The sequence below is a fragment of the Kogia breviceps genome, chromosome X (assembly GCF_026419965.1).
Source record: "Kogia breviceps isolate mKogBre1 chromosome X, mKogBre1 haplotype 1, whole genome shotgun sequence".
In the NCBI taxonomy this organism is placed as follows: domain Eukaryota; kingdom Metazoa; phylum Chordata; class Mammalia; order Artiodactyla; family Physeteridae; genus Kogia; species Kogia breviceps.
In genome coordinates this window covers 136,686,750-136,703,360 of record NC_081330.1, presented here as the reverse complement: position 1 = coordinate 136,703,360, position 16,611 = coordinate 136,686,750, and positions in this window count along the sequence as shown.

The window sequence follows — 16,611 nt, the reverse complement described above, 5'->3', positions numbered from 1 at the left end:
GAGTGTCACTCAGCCATGAAATCCACGTCATGAGGCTGGTAGCAGCATCCTGAGTGGATTTAGGTACGATCATCCTCAGTGAAATAAGTCCCACAAAAAAAGAAACTTATGATATCACTTATCGAGGGAATGTAAAAATCGCTCCCCATGCACTGAATCCCCAAACAGAACAGAGTCACGCTTTTAGAAAACACACTTATGCCTGCTTCAGGGGAAAGGTGAGGTGGGGTGACGCATAAAACTCGAGTTTGAAATGAGCACAGATACCCTTCCGAAAACCGAATATGGAATGGACACGACCTACTCCTTGCTCAATCAACTGGACTCAACAGACCCTCTTCATCGCACAAGTATCTATCCGACTAGTAAGCATCTTAAAAGCTAAGTCTTGATATCTCTGTGTAAGTGCATCAAGTGTGTGTAAAGCGGCCTAAAACCAGCAGGGAAAATCAGCTCAGACCCATTCTGAGGATACATTTCCAACATAAAGAAGAAACAAGCAGGGCAAAACAGAGAGAAATTCTTCCAAAATGCGTTCAGGGACTGGCATGCAACCAGGATTGACCACATCTACAGCCCCAGCGGCAGAAGACATAAGGCTGGACACTCTTGGGGCTGAGACGATTGGTGAGGTTGGGAAAGCAAATGCAGACCCTTGAAAGGAATCCTGCGTGCTCCCCATTCCATGGGTCCCAACTCTCCAGGTTCAACGCAATCTTCCGACAGCGAAAGCACTCATTGGAAACCCAGCGGATGCTACACCGTGGGATCGGGAAAGCTTTCTGAAACTCACCTCAGTTTTCATCTCCTGGTGCTCGTGTTCTCCATTCAGGCCCCCTTACTAACAATCTCCCCACTTGGAGACTCGGCGCCTTTCCATGCCTCTTTCGTACCGTCTGCAATTTGTCCGCAGGATGAACTGCAAGAGGGGGAACCAATGAGAGACTCGCTGGAGGTGTTTGGTCGGGCACATGTCACTCTCATTTCGCATCACGAAGAAGAATTCACCAGCGGTTCAGCCTGCCACCCCGGATCGACAATACGGCGTGAAGCCATCCAGCCGTGTTGCGTCCCACTCACAAAAAAGCGACTTGGGAAATGGAGCTCAGGGGCACTGCACTTCCCAAACCTGCAGAGTTCTAAACGATAACTATCGCCCCAAAATATATTGAGGTCAGGCTACGAAGAGGCGCTGAACGCAAGGCAGAACTGCAGGAAACGGATGTCAACGGGTACATCGGAATGGCCCCGATAGCACATGAAAAGCGCCAGAACGTGGACAATGATGCGGTTGGCCAAAAAGGGCGTATGCGTTTTTTCCTGAATATATTCAGGAAAAAACGCATACGCCCTTTTTGGCCAACCAAGCAACCTGGGAGAGCAAATCAGCACTACAAAGAAATCTCTCGCCCCCCCCGGGGCAAAAGGGCCAGGCGAAAAAAGTCTAAAAACCAGAAAGGCAGGACAGGCCACGGAGTCAAGGGAGCCTTGTTAAGCTGATGGGCGGGATGTCAATGGCCAACAGCCAATCTTCACAAGTGTATCCTCTTTCCCAAACCATGTAAAACACAGAACCACAGAGCATAGGGCACTTCCACACATGGGCGTTGACCTTGGGAAAATGAAAAAATCAACCAGACACAGGGACCCCAAAGTTGAGGGCTGCTGTCTTGACAAGAACCTCCACTCCGGTACACGTTTCATATCCCAGGAAAGAGCCAAGTGGACAAAGACGAGTGGACAAGTGGACAAGTGGACAAGTGGTGCTACGTAGGTCCAATGGAGTGTCACTCAGCCATGAAATCCACGTCATGAGGCTGGTAGCAGCATCCTGAGTGGATTTAGGTACGATCATCCTCAGTGAAATAAGTCCCACAAAAAAAGAAACTTATGATATCACTTATCGAGGGAATGTAAAAATCGCTCCCCATGCACTGAATCCCCAAACAGAACAGAGTCACGCTTTTAGAAAACACACTTATGCCTGCTTCAGGGGAAAGGTGAGGTGGGGTGACGCATAAAACTCGAGTTTGAAATGAGCACAGATACCCTTCCGAAAACCGAATATGGAATGGACACGACCTACTCCTTGCTCAATCAACTGGACTCACCAGACCCTGTTCATCGCACAAGTATCTATCCGACTAGTAAGCATCTTAAAAGCTAAGTCTTGATATCTCTGTGTAAGTGCATCAAGTGTGTGTAAAGCGGCCTAAAACCAGCAGGGAAAATCAGCTCAGACCCATTCTGAGGATACATTTCCAACATAAAGAAGAAACAAGCAGGGCAAAACAGAGAGAAATTCTTCCAAAATGCGTTCAGGGACTGGCATGCAACCAGGATTGACCACATCTACAGCCCCAGCGGCAGAAGACATAAGGCTGGACACTCTTGGGGCTGAGACGATGGGTGAGGTTGGGAAAGCAAATGCAGACCCTTGAAAGGAATCCTGCGTGCTCCCCATTCCATGGGTCCCAACTCTCCAGGTTCAACGCAATCTTCCGACAGCGAAAGCACTCATTGGAAACCCAGCGGATGCTACACCGTGGGATCGGGAAAGCTTTCTGAAACTCACCTCAGTTTTCATCTCCTGGTGCTCGTGTTCTCCATTCAGGCCCCCTTACTAACAATCTCCCCACTTGGAGACTCGGCGCCTTTCCATGCCTCTTTCGTACCGTCTGCAATTTGTCCGCAGGATGAACTGCAAGAGGGGGAACCAATGAGAGACTCGCTGGAGGTGTTTGGTCGGGCACATGTCACTCTCATTTCCCATCACGAAGAAGAATTCACCAGAGGTTCAGCCTGCCACCCCGGATCGACAATAGGGCGTGAAGCCATCCAGCCGTGTTGCGTCCCACTCACAAAAAAGCGACTTGGGAAATGGAGCTCAGGGGCACTGCACTTCCCAAACCTGCAGAGTTCTAAACGATAACTATCGCCCCAAAATATATTGAGGTCAGGCTACGAAGAGGCGCTGAACGCAAGGCAGAACTGCAGGAAACGGATGTCAACGGGTACATCGGAATGGCCCCGATAGCACATGAAAAGCGCCAGAACGTGGACAATGATGCGGTTGGCCAAAAAGGGCGTATGCGTTTTTTCCTGAATATATTCAGGAAAAAACGCATACGCCCTTTTTGGCCAACCAAGCAACCTGGGAGAGCAAATCAGCACTACAAAGAAATCTCTCGCCCCCCCCGGGGCAAAAGGGCCAGGCGAAAAAAGTCTAAAAACCAGAAAGGCAGGACAGGCCACGGAGTCAAGGGAGCCTTGTTAAGCTGATGGGCGGGATGTCAATGGCCAACAGCCAATCTTCACAAGTGTATCCTCTTTCCCAAACCATGTAAAACATAGAACCACAGAGCATAGGGCACTTCCACACATGGGCGTTGACCTTGGGAAAATGAAAAAATCAACCAGACACAGGGACCCCATAGTTGAGGGCTGCTGTCTTGACAAGAACCTCCACTCCGGTACACGTTTCATATCCCAGGAAAGAGCCAAGTGGACAAAGACGAGTGGACAAGTGGACAAAGACAAGTGGACAAGTGGACAAGTGGTGCTACGTAGGTCCAATGGAGTGTCACTCAGCCATGAAATCCACGTCATGAGGCTGGTAGCAGCATCCTGAGTGGATTTAGGTACGATCATCCTCAGTGAAATAAGTCCCACAAAAAAAGAAACTTATGATATCACTTATCGAGGGAATGTAAAAATCGCTCCCCATGCACTGAATCCCCAAACAGAACAGAGTCACGCTTTTAGAAAACACACTTATGCCTGCTTCAGGGGAAAGGTGAGGTGGGGTGACGCATAAAACTCGAGTTTGAAATGAGCACAGATACCCTTCCGAAAACCGAATATGGAATGGACACGACCTACTCCTTGCTCAATCAACTGGACTCACCAGACCCTGTTCATCGCACAAGTATCTATCCGACTAGTAAGCATCTTCAAAGCTAAGTCTTGATATCTCTGTGTAAGTGCATCAAGTGTGTGTAAAGCGGCCTAAAACCAGCAGGGAAAATCAGCTCAGACCCATTCTGAGGATACATTTCCAACATAAAGAAGAAACAAGCAGGGCAAAACAGAGAGAAATTCTTCCAAAATGCGTTCAGGGACTGGCATGCAACCAGGATTGACCACATCTACAGCACCAGCGGCAGAAGACATAAGGCTGGACACTCTTGGGGCTGAGACGATTGGTGAGGTTGGGAAAGCAAATGCAGACCCTTGAAAGGAATCCTGCGTGCTCCCCATTCCATGGGTCCCAACTCTCCAGGTTCAACGCAATCTTCCGACAGCGAAAGCACTCATTGGAAACCCAGCGGATGCTACACCGTGGGATCGGGAAAGCTTTCTGAAACTCACCTCAGTTTTCATCTCCTGGTGCTCGTGTTCTCCATTCAGGCCCCCTTACTAACAATCTCCCCACTTGGAGACTCGGCGCCTTTCCATGCCTCTTTCGTACCGTCTGCAATTTGTCCGCAGGATGAACTGCAAGAGGGGGAACCAATGAGAGACTCGCTGGAGGTGTTTGGTCGGGCACATGTCACTCTCATTTCCCATCACGAAGAAGAATTCACCAGCGGTTCAGCCTGCCACCCCGGATCGACAATAGGGCGTGAAGCCATCCAGCCGTGTTGCGTCCCACTCACAAAAAAGCGACTTGGGAAATGGAGCTCAGGGGCACTGCACTTCCCAAACCTGCAGAGTTCTAAACGATAACTATCGCCCCAAAATATATTGAGGTCAGGCTACGAAGAGGCGCTGAACGCAAGGCAGAACTGCAGGAAACGGATGTCAACGGCTACATCGGAATGGCCCCGATAGCACATGAAAAGCGCCAGAACGTGGACAATGATGCGGTTGGCCAAAAAGGGCGTATGCGTTTTTTCCTGAATATATTCAGGAAAAAACGCATACGCCCTTTTTGGCCAACCAAGCAACCTGGGAGAGCAAATCAGCACTACAAAGAAATCTCTCGCCCCCCCCGGGGCAAAAGGGCCAGGCGAAAAAAGTCTAAAAACCAGAAAGGCAGGACAGGCCACGGAGTCAAGGGAGCCTTGTTAAGCTGATGGGCGGGATGTCAATGGCCAACAGCCAATCTTCACAAGTGTATCCTCTTTCCCAAACCATGTAAAACATAGAACCACAGAGCATAGGGCACTTCCACACATGGGCGTTGACCTTGGGAAAATGAAAAAATCAACCAGACACAGGGACCCCATAGTTGAGGGCTGCTGTCTTGACAAGAACCTCCACTCCGGTACACGTTTCATATCCCAGGAAAGAGCCAAGTGGACAAAGACGAGTGGACAAGTGGACAAAGACAAGTGGACAAGTGGACAAGTGGTGCTACGTAGGTCCAATGGAGTGTCACTCAGCCATGAAATCCACGTCATGAGGCTGGTAGCAGCATCCTGAGTGGATTTAGGTACGATCATCCTCAGTGAAATAAGTCCCACAAAAAAAGAAACTTATGATATCACTTATCGAGGGAATGTAAAAATCGCTCCCCATGCACTGAATCCCCAAACAGAACAGAGTCACGCTTTTAGAAAACACACTTATGCCTGCTTCAGGGGAAAGGTGAGGTGGGGTGACGCATAAAACTCGAGTTTGAAATGAGCACAGATACCCTTCCGAAAACCGAATATGGAATGGACACGACCTACTCCTTGCTCAATCAACTGGACTCACCAGACCCTGTTCATCGCACAAGTATCTATCCGACTAGTAAGCATCTTCAAAGCTAAGTCTTGATATCTCTGTGTAAGTGCATCAAGTGTGTGTAAAGCGGCCTAAAACCAGCAGGGAAAATCAGCTCAGACCCATTCTGAGGATACATTTCCAACATAAAGAAGAAACAAGCAGGGCAAAACAGAGAGAAATTCTTCCAAAATGCGTTCAGGGACTGGCATGCAACCAGGATTGACCACATCTACAGCCCCAGCGGCAGAAGACATAAGGCTGGACACTCTTGGGGCTGAGACGATTGGTGAGGTTGGGAAAGCAAATGCAGACCCTTGAAAGGAATCCTGCGTGCTCCCCATTCCATGGGTCCCAACTCTCCAGGTTCAACGCAATCTTCCGACAGCGAAAGCACTCATTGGAAACCCAGCGGTTGCTACACCGTGGGATCGGGAAAGCTTTCTGAAACTCACCTCAGTTTTCATCTCCTGGTGCTCGTGTTCTCCATTCAGGCCCCCTTACTAACAATCTCCCCACTTGGAGACTCGGCGCCTTTCCATGCCTCTTTCGTACCGTCTGCAATTTGTCCGCAGGATGAACTGCAAGAGGGGGAACCAATGAGAGACTCGCTGGAGGTGTTTGGTCGGGCACATGTCACTCTCATTTCCCATCACGAAGAAGAATTCACCAGCGGTTCAGCCTGCCACCCCGGATCGACAATAGGGCGTGAAGCCATCCAGCCGTGTTGCGTCCCACTCACAAAAAAGCGACTTGGGAAATGGAGCTCAGGGGCACTGCACTTCCCAAACCTGCAGAGTTCTAAACGATAACTATCGCCCCAAAATATATTGAGGTCAGGCTACGAAGAGGCGCTGAACGCAAGGCAGAACTGCAGGAAACAGATGTCAACGGGTACATCGGAATGGCCCCGATAGCACATGAAAAGCGCCAGAACGTGGACAATGATGCGGTTGGCCAAAAAGGGCGTATGCGTTTTTTCCTGAATATATTCAGGAAAAAACGCATACGCCCTTTTTGGCCAACCAAGCAACCTGGGAGAGCAAATCAGCACTACAAAGAAATCTCTCGCCCCCCCCGGGGCAAAAGGGCCAGGCGAAAAAAGTCTAAAAACCAGAAAGGAAGGACAGGCCACGGAGTCAAGGGAGCCTTGTTAAGCTGATGGGCGGGATGTCAATGGCCAACAGCGAATCTTCACAAGTGTATCCTCTTTCCCAAACCATGTAAAACACAGAACCACAGAGCATAGGGCACTTCCACACATGGGCGTTGACCTTGGGAAAATCAAAAAATCAACCAGACACAGGGACCCCAAAGTTGAGGGCTGCTGTCTTGACAAGAACCTCCACTCCGGTACACGTTTCATATCCCAGGAAAGAGCCAAGTGGACAAAGACGAGTGGACAAGTGGACAAAGACAAGTGGACAAGTGGACAAGTGGTGCTACGTAGGTCCAATGGAGTGTCACTCAGCCATGAAATCCACGTCATGAGGCTGGTAGCAGCATCCTGAGTGGATTTAGGTACGATCATCCTCAGTGAAATAAGTCCCACAAAAAAAGAAACTTATGATATCACTTATCGAGGGAATGTAAAAATCGCTCCCCATGCACTGAATCCCCAAACAGAACAGAGTCACGCTTTTAGAAAACACACTTATGCCTGCTTCAGGGGAAAGGTGAGGTGGGGTGACGCATAAAACTCGAGTTTCAAATGAGCACAGATACCCTTCCGAAAACCGAATATGGAATGGACACGACCTACTCCTTGCTCAATCAACTGGACTCACCAGACCCTGTTCATCGCACAAGTATCTATCCGACTAGTAAGCATCTTCAAAGCTAAGTCTTGATATCTCTGTGTAAGTGCATCAAGTGTGTGTCAAGCGGCCTAAAACCAGCAGGGAAAATCAGCTCAGACCCATTCTGAGGATACATTTCCAACATAAAGAAGAAACAAGCAGGGCAAAACAGAGAGAAATTCTTCCAAAATGCGTTCAGGGACTGGCATGCAACCAGGATTGACCACATCTACAGCCCCAGCGGCAGAAGACATAAGGCTGGACACTCTTGGGGCTGAGACGATTGGTGAGGTTGGGAAAGCAAATGCAGACCCTTGAAAGGAATCCTGCGTGCTCCCCATTCCATGGGTCCCAACTCTCCAGGTTCAACGCAATCTTCCGACAGCGAAAGCACTCATTGGAAACCCAGCGGATGCTACACCGTGGGATCGGGAAAGCTTTCTGAAACTCACCTCAGTTTTCATCTCCTGGTGCTCGTGTTCTCCATTCAGGCCCCCTTACTAACAATCTCCCCACTTGGAGACTCGGCGCCTTTCCATGCCTCTTTCGTACCGTCTGCAATTTGTCCGCAGGATGAACTGCAAGAGGGGGAACCAATGAGAGACTCGCTGGAGGTGTTTGGTCGGGCACATGTCACTCTCATTTCCCATCACGAAGAAGAATTCACCAGCGGTTCAGCCTGCCACCCCGGATCGACAATAGGGCGTGAAGCCATCCAGCCGTGTTGCGTCCCACTCACAAAAAAGCGACTTGGGAAATGGAGCTCAGGGGCACTGCACTTCCCAAACCTGCAGAGTTCTAAACGATAACTATCGCCCCAAAATATATTGAGGTCAGGCTACGAAGAGGCGCTGAACGCAAGGCAGAACTGCAGGAAACGGATGTCAACGGGTACATCGGAATGGCCCCGATAGCACATGAAAAGCGCCAGAACGTGGACAATGATGCGGTTGGCCAAAAAGGGCGTATGCGTTTTTTCCTGAATATATTCAGGAAAAAACGCATACGCCCTTTTTGGCCAACCAAGCAACCTGGGAGAGCAAATCAGCACTACAAAGAAATCTCTCGCCCCCCCCCCCCCGGGGCAAAAGGGCCAGGCGAAAACAGTCTAAAAACCAGAAAGGCAGGACAGGCCACGGAGTCAAGGGAGCCTTGTTAAGCTGATGGGCGGGATGTCAATGGCCAACAGCCAATCTTCACAAGTGTATCCTCTTCCCCAAACCATGTAAAACACAGAACCACAGAGCATAGGGCACTTCCACACATGGGCGTTGACCTTGGGAAAATGAAAAAATCAACCAGACACAGGGACCCCAAAGTTGAGGGCTGCTGTCTTGACAAGAACCTCCACTCCGGTACACGTTTCATATCCCAGGAAAGAGCCAAGTGGACAAAGACGAGTGGACAAGTGGACAAAGACAAGTGGACAAGTGGACAAGTGGTGCTACGTAGGTCCAATGGAGTGTCACTCAGCCATGAAATCCACGTCATGAGGCTGGTAGCAGCATCCTGAGTGGATTTAGGTACGATCATCCTCAGTGAAATAAGTCCCACAAAAAAAGAAACTTATGATATCACTTATCGAGGGAATGTAAAAATCGCTCCCCATGCACTGAATCCCCAAACAGAACAGAGTCACGCTTTTAGAAAACACACTTATGCCTGCTTCAGGGGAAAGGTGAGGTGGGGTGACGCATAAAACTCGAGTATGAAATGAGCACAGATACCCTTCCGAAAACCGAATATGGAATGGACACGACCTACTCCTTGCTCAATCAACTGGACTCACCAGACCCTGTTCATCGCACAAGTATCTATCCGACTAGTAAGCATCTTCAAAGCTAAGTCTTGATATCTCTGTGTAAGTGCATCAAGTGTGTGTAAAGCGGCCTAAAACCAGCAGGGAAAATCAGCTCAGACCCATTCTGAGGATACATTTCCAACATAAAGAAGAAACAAGCAGGGCAAAACAGAGAGAAATTCTTCCAAAATGCGTTCAGGGACTGGCATGCAACCAGGATTGACCACATCTACAGCCCCAGCGGCAGAAGACATAAGGCTGGACACTCTTGGGGCTGAGACGATTGGTGAGGTTGGGAAAGCAAATGCAGACCCTTGAAAGGAATCCTGCGTGCTCCCCATTCCATGGGTCCCAACTCTCCAGGTTCAACGCAATCTTCCGACAGCGAAAGCACTCATTGGAAACCCAGCGGATGCTACACCGTGGGATCGGGAAAGCTTTCTGAAACTCACCTCAGTTTTCATCTCCTGGTGCTCGTGTTCTCCATTCAGGCCCCCTTACTAACAATCTCCCCACTTGGAGACTCGGCGCCTTTCCATGCCTCTTTCGTACCGTCTGCAATTTGTCCGCAGGATGAACTGCAAGAGGGGGAACCAATGAGAGACTCGCTGGAGGTGTTTGGTCGGGCACATGTCACTCTCATTTCCCATCACGAAGAAGAATTCACCAGAGGTTCAGCCTGCCACCCCGGATCGACAATAGGGCGTGAAGCCATCCAGCCGTGTTGCGTCCCACTCACAAAAAAGCGACTTGGGAAATGGAGCTCAGGGGCACTGCACTTCCCAAACCTGCAGAGTTCTAAACGATAACTATCGCCCCAAAATATATTGAGGTCAGGCTACGAAGAGGCGCTGAACGCAAGGCAGAACTGCAGGAAACGGATGTCAACGGGTACATCGGAATGGCCCCGATAGCACATGAAAAGCGCCAGAACGTGGACAATGATGCGGTTGGCCAAAAAGGGCGTATGCGTTTTTTCCTGAATATATTCAGGAAAAAACGCATACGCCCTTTTTGGCCAACCAAGCAACCTGGGAGAGCAAATCAGCACTACAAAGAAATCTCTCGCCCCCCCCGGGGCAAAAGGGCCAGGCGAAAAAAGTCTAAAAACCAGAAAGGCAGGACAGGCCACGGAGTCAAGGGAGCCTTGTTAAGCTGATGGGCGGGATGTCAATGGCCAACAGCCAATCTTCACAAGTGTATCCTCTTTCCCAAACCATGTAAAACATAGAACCACAGAGCATAGGGCACTTCCACACATGGGCGTTGACCTTGGGAAAATGAAAAAATCAACCAGACACAGGGACCCCATAGTTGAGGGCTGCTGTCTTGACAAGAACCTCCACTCCGGTACACGTTTCATATCCCAGGAAAGAGCCAAGTGGACAAAGACGAGTGGACAAGTGGACAAAGACAAGTGGACAAGTGGACAAGTGGTGCTACGTAGGTCCAATGGAGTGTCACTCAGCCATGAAATCCACGTCATGAGGCTGGTAGCAGCATCCTGAGTGGATTTAGGTACGATCATCCTCAGTGAAATAAGTCCCACAAAAAAAGAAACTTATGATATCACTTATCGAGGGAATGTAAAAATCGCTCCCCATGCACTGAATCCCCAAACAGAACAGAGTCACGCTTTTAGAAAACACACTTATGCCTGCTTCAGGGGAAAGGTGAGGTGGGGTGACGCATAAAACTCGAGTTTGAAATGAGCACAGATACCCTTCCGAAAACCGAATATGGAATGGACACGACCTACTCCTTGCTCAATCAACTGGACTCACCAGACCCTCTTCATCGCACAAGTATCTATCCGACTAGTAAGCATCTTCAAATCTAAGTCTTGATATCTCTGTGTAAGTGCATCAAGTGTGTGTAAAGCGGCCTAAAACCAGCAGGGAAAATCAGCTCAGACCCATTCTGAGGATACATTTCCAACATAAAGAAGAAACAAGCAGGGCAAAACAGAGAGAAATTCTTCCAAAATGCGTTCAGGGACTGGCATGCAACCAGGATTGACCACATCTACAGCCCCAGCGGCAGAAGACATAAGGCTGGACACTCTTGGGGCTGAGACGATTGGTGAGGTTGGGAAAGCAAATGCAGACCCTTGAAAGGAATCCTGCGTGCTCCCCATTCCATGGGTCCCAACTCTCCAGGTTCAACGCAATCTTCCGACAGCGAAAGCACTCATTGGAAACCCAGCGGATGCTACACCGTGGGATCGGGAAAGCTTTCTGAAACTCACCTCAGTTTTCATCTCCTGGTGCTCGTGTTCTCCATTCAGGCCCCCTTACTAACAATCTCCCCACTTGGAGACTCGGCGCCTTTCCATGCCTCTTTCGTACCGTCTGCAATTTGTCCGCAGGATGAACTGCAAGAGGGGGAACCAATGAGAGACTCGCTGGAGGTGTTTGGTCGGGCACATGTCACTCTCATTTCCCATCACGAAGAAGAATTCACCAGCGGTTCAGCCTGCCACCCCGGATCGACAATAGGGCGTGAAGCCATCCAGCCGTGTTGCGTCCCACTCACAAAAAAGCGACTTGGGAAATGGAGCTCAGGGGCACTGCACTTCCCAAACCTGCAGAGTTCTAAACGATAACTATCGCCCCAAAATATATTGAGGTCAGGCTACGAAGAGGCGCTGAACGCAAGGCAGAACTGCAGGAAACGGATGTCAACGGCTACATCGGAATGGCCCCGATAGCACATGAAAAGCGCCAGAACGTGGACAATGATGCGGTTGGCCAAAAAGGGCGTATGCGTTTTTTCCTGAATATATTCAGGAAAAAACGCATACGCCCTTTTTGGCCAACCAAGCAACCTGGGAGAGCAAATCAGCACTACAAAGAAATCTCTCGCCCCCCCCGGGGCAAAAGGGCCAGGCGAAAAAAGTCTAAAAACCAGAAAGGCAGGACAGGCCACGGAGTCAAGGGAGCCTTGTTAAGCTGATGGGCGGGATGTCAATGGCCAACAGCGAATCTTCACAAGTGTATCCTCTTTCCCAAACCATGTAAAACACAGAACCACAGAGCATAGGGCACTTCCACACATGGGCGTTGACCTTGGGAAAATCAAAAAATCAACCAGACACAGGGACCCCAAAGTTGAGGGCTGCTGTCTTGACAAGAACCTCCACTCCGGTACACGTTTCATATCCCAGGAAAGAGCCAAGTGGACAAAGACGAGTGGACAAGTGGACAAAGACAAGTGGACAAGTGGACAAGTGGTGCTACGTAGGTACAATGGAGTGTCACTCAGCCATGAAATCCACGTCATGAGGCTGGTAGCAGCATCCTGAGTGGATTTAGGTACGATCATCCTCAGTGAAATAAGTCCCACAAAAAAAGAAACTTATGATATCACTTATCGAGGGAATGTAAAAATCGCTCCCCATGCACTGAATCCCCAAACAGAACAGAGTCACGCTTTTAGAAAACACACTTATGCCTGCTTCAGGGGAAAGGTGAGGTGGGGTGACGCATAAAACTCGAGTTTCAAATGAGCACAGATACCCTTCCGAAAACCGAATATGGAATGGACACGACCTACTCCTTGCTCAATCAACTGGACTCACCAGACCCTGTTCATCGCACAAGTATCTATCCGACTAGTAAGCATCTTCAAAGCTAAGTCTTGATATCTCTGTGTAAGTGCATCAAGTGTGTGTAAAGCGGCCTAAAACCAGCAGGGAAAATCAGCTCAGACCCATTCTGAGGATACATTTCCAACATAAAGAAGAAACAAGCAGGGCAAAACAGAGAGAAATTCTTCCAAAATGCGTTCAGGGACTGGCATGCAACCAGGATTGACCACATCTACAGCCCCAGCGGCAGAAGACATAAGGCTGGACACTCTTGGGGCTGAGACGATTGGTGAGGTTGGGAAAGCAAATGCAGACCCTTGAAAGGAATCCTGCGTGCTCCCCATTCCATGGGTCCCAACTCTCCAGGTTCAACGCAATCTTCCGACAGCGAAAGCACTCATTGGAAACCCAGCGGATGCTACACCGTGGGATCGGGAAAGCTTTCTGAAACTCACCTCAGTTTTCATCTCCTGGTGCTCGTGTTCTCCATTCAGGCCCCCTTACTAACAATCTCCCCACTTGGAGACTCGGCGCCTTTCCATGCCTCTTTCGTACCGTCTGCAATTTGTCCGCAGGATGAACTGCAAGAGGGGGAACCAATGAGAGACTCGCTGGAGGTGTTTGGTCGGGCACATGTCACTCTCATTTCCCATCACGAAGAAGAATTCACCAGCGGTTCAGCCTGCCACCCCGGATCGACAATAGGGCGTGAAGCCATCCAGCCGTGTTGCGTCCCACTCACAAAAAAGCGACTTGGGAAATGGAGCTCAGGGGCACTGCACTTCCCAAACCTGCAGAGTTCTAAACGATAACTATCGCCCCAAAATATATTGAGGTCAGGCTACGAAGAGGCGCTGAACGCAAGGCAGAACTGCAGGAAACGGATGTCAACGGGTACATCGGAATGGCCCCGATAGCACATGAAAAGCGCCAGAACGTGGACAATGATGCGGTTGGCCAAAAAGGGCGTATGCGTTTTTTCCTGAATATATTCAGGAAAAAACGCATACGCCCTTTTTGGCCAACCAAGCAACCTGGGAGAGCAAATCAGCACTACAAAGAAATCTCTCGCCCCCCCCGGGGCAAAAGGGCCAGGCGAAAAAAGTCTAAAAACCAGAAAGGCAGGACAGGCCACGGAGTCAAGGGAGCCTTGTTAAGCTGATGGGCGGGATGTCAATGGCCAACAGCCAATCTTCACAAGTGTATCCTCTTCCCCAAACCATGTAAAACACAGAACCACAGAGCATAGGGCACTTCCACACATGGGCGTTGACCTTGGGAAAATGAAAAAATCAACCAGACACAGGGACCCCAAAGTTGAGGGCTGCTGTCTTGACAAGAACCTCCACTCCGGTACACGTTTCATATCCCAGGAAAGAGCCAAGTGGACAAAGACGAGTGGACAAGTGGACAAAGACAAGTGGACAAGTGGACAAGTGGTGCTACGTAGGTCCAATGGAGTGTCACTCAGCCATGAAATCCACGTCATGAGGCTGGTAGCAGCATCCTGAGTGGATTTAGGTACGATCATCCTCAGTGAAATAAGTCCCACAAAAAAAGAAACTTATGATATCACTTATCGAGGGAATGTAAAAATCGCTCCCCATGCACTGAATCCCCAAACAGAACAGAGTCACGCTTTTAGAAAACACACTTATGCCTGCTTCAGGGGAAAGGTGAGGTGGGGTGACGCATAAAACTCGAGTTTGAAATGAGCACAGATACCCTTCCGAAAACCGAATATGGAATGGACACGACCTACTCCTTGCTCAATCAACTGGACTCACCAGACCCTGTTCATCGCACAAGTATCTATCCGACTAGTAAGCATCTTCAAAGCTAAGTCTTGATATCTCTGTGTAAGTGCATCAAGTGTGTGTAAAGCGGCCTAAAACCAGCAGGGAAAATCAGCTCAGACCCATTCTGAGGATACATTTCCAACATAAAGAAGAAACAAGCAGGGCAAAACAGAGAGAAATTCTTCCAAAATGCGTTCAGGGACTGGCATGCAACCAGGATTGACCACATCTACAGCCCCAGCGGCAGAAGACATAAGGCTGGACACTCTTGTGGCTGAGACGATTGGTGAGGTTGGGAAAGCAAATGCAGACCCTTGAAAGGAATCCTGCGTGCTCCCCATTCCATGGGTCCCAACTCTCCAGGTTCAACGCAATCTTCCGACAGCGAAAGCACTCATTGGAAACCCATCGGATGCTACACCGTGGGATCGGGAAAGCTTTCTGAAACTCACCTCAGTTTTCATCTCCTGGTGCTCGTGTTCTCCATTCAGGCCCCCTTACTAACAATCTCCCCACTTGGAGACTCGGCGCCTTTCCATGCCTCTTTCATACCGTCTGCAATTTGTCCGCAGGATGAACTGCAAGAGGGGGAACCAATGAGAGACTCGCTGGAGGTGTTTGGTCGGGCACATGTCACTCTCATTTCGCATCACGAAGAAGAATTCACCAGCGGTTCAGCCTGCCACCCCGGATCGACAATAGGGCGTGAAGCCATCCAGCCGTGTTGCGTCCCACTCACAAAAAAGCGACTTGGGAAATGGAGCTCAGGGGCACTGCACTTCCCAAACCTGCAGAGTTCTAAACGATAACTATCGCCCCAAAATATATTGACGTCAGGCTACGAAGAGGCGCTGAACGCAAGGCAGAACTGCAGGAAACGGATGTCAACGGGTACATCGGAATGGCCCCGATAGCACATGAAAAGCGCCAGAACGTGGACAATGATGCGGTTGGCCAAAAAGGGCGTATGCGTTTTTTCCTGAATATATTCAGGAAAAAACGCATACGCCCTTTTTGGCCAACCAAGCAACCTGGGAGAGCAAATCAGCACTACAAAGAAATCTCTCGCCCCCCCCCCCCCGGGGCAAAAGGGCCAGGCGAAAACAGTCTAAAAACCAGAAAGGCAGGACAGGCCACGGAGTCAAGGGAGCCTTGTTAAGCTGATGGGCGGGATGTCAATGGCCAACAGCCAATCTTCACAAGTGTATCCTCTTTCCCAAACCATGTAAAACACAGAACCACAGAGCATAGGGCACTTCCACACATGGGCGTTGACCTTGGGAAAATGAAAAAATCAACCAGACACAGGGACCCCAAAGTTGAGGGCTGCTGTCTTGACAAGAACCTCCACTCCGGTACACGTTTCATATCCCAGGAAAGAGCCAAGTGGACAAAGACGAGTGGACAAGTGGACAAAGACAAGTGGACAAGTGGACAAGTGGTGCTACGTAGGTCCAATGGAGTGTCACTCAGCCATGAAATCCACGTCATGAGGCTGGTAGCAGCATCCTGAGTGGATTTAGGTACGATCATCCTCAGTGAAATAAGTCCCACAAAAAAAGAAACTTATGATATCACTTATCGAGGGAATGTAAAAATCGCTCCCCATGCACTGAATCCCCAAACAGAAAAGAGTCACGCTTTTAGAAAACACACTTATGCCTGCTTCAGGGGAAAGGTGAGGTGGGGTGACGCATAAAACTCGAGTATGAAATGAGCACAGATACCCTTCCGAAAACCGAATATGGAATGGACACGACCTACTCCTTGCTCAATCAACTGGACTCACCAGACCCTGTTCATCGCACAAGTATCTATCCGACTAGTAAGCATCTTCAAAGCTAAGTCTTGATATCTCTGTGTAAGTGCATCAAGTGTGTGTAAAGCGGCCTAAAACCAGCAGGGAAAATC